Source organism: Frankliniella occidentalis, unplaced genomic scaffold (assembly GCF_000697945.3).
Source record: "Frankliniella occidentalis isolate FOCC.00 unplaced genomic scaffold, Focc_3.1 Scaffold394, whole genome shotgun sequence".
Taxonomy (NCBI): domain Eukaryota; kingdom Metazoa; phylum Arthropoda; class Insecta; order Thysanoptera; family Thripidae; genus Frankliniella; species Frankliniella occidentalis.
The window spans coordinates 109,960-110,714 of record NW_026267516.1 but is presented as its reverse complement, the minus strand read 5'-3'; positions in this window follow the sequence as shown (position 1 = coordinate 110,714).

The window sequence follows — 755 nt, the reverse complement described above, 5'->3', positions numbered from 1 at the left end:
TGAGTGTCATGCTATGCGTGATCAGTTATCGGGTATAACATTAACGATTATCAAAACGTAATAAGGTGCTTATGTGATAAGTTACGGACCCCTGGGAAATAGAAACGATTTACACATTTTTGTACATTGCAATTACACTGATGAACTAAGAGTGAAACTACTTAATGTTAGTAAGTGTGGAACTGCAGGTTAAATACTTGCAAGTGTTCAATTCCGTAGTTGTACACTTGCAAGTGTGCAACTCCTCTGGTGAACACTTACATTGAATGCTCACTGTGGGGGAAGTGCCCGACAGATGAGTTCCACACTTGAAAGTGCACACCTACCGAGTTTTGGAGCAGTCGTTGGAGCGATTGGAGCAGTCGATGGAGCGAATGGAGCAGTCGTTGGAGCGATTGGAGCAATCGTTGGAGCGATTGGAGCAATCGTTGGAGCGACTGGAGCAATCGTTGGTGCGATTGGAGCAGTCGTTGGAGCGATTGAAGTGGTTTTTGGAGCGATTGGAGCAATCGTTGGAGCGATTTTTTTCAATATTTTCAAACTAGACGCAAATTACATTATGTAAATCTTCGACGTGATGAGGAAGCTGAGTAGCACACTCTTGAACATTCTGAGAAAAGGAAATGACATTCCCTTTATACCCATATTGATGACCTCTCACCTTAAAAAATGATATTGTAAGGTTCGGTACTAAAAGGAATAGACGAGAAGTATGCTGAGACCAAGGGATTTATTGGACGATACTCAGTACAAGG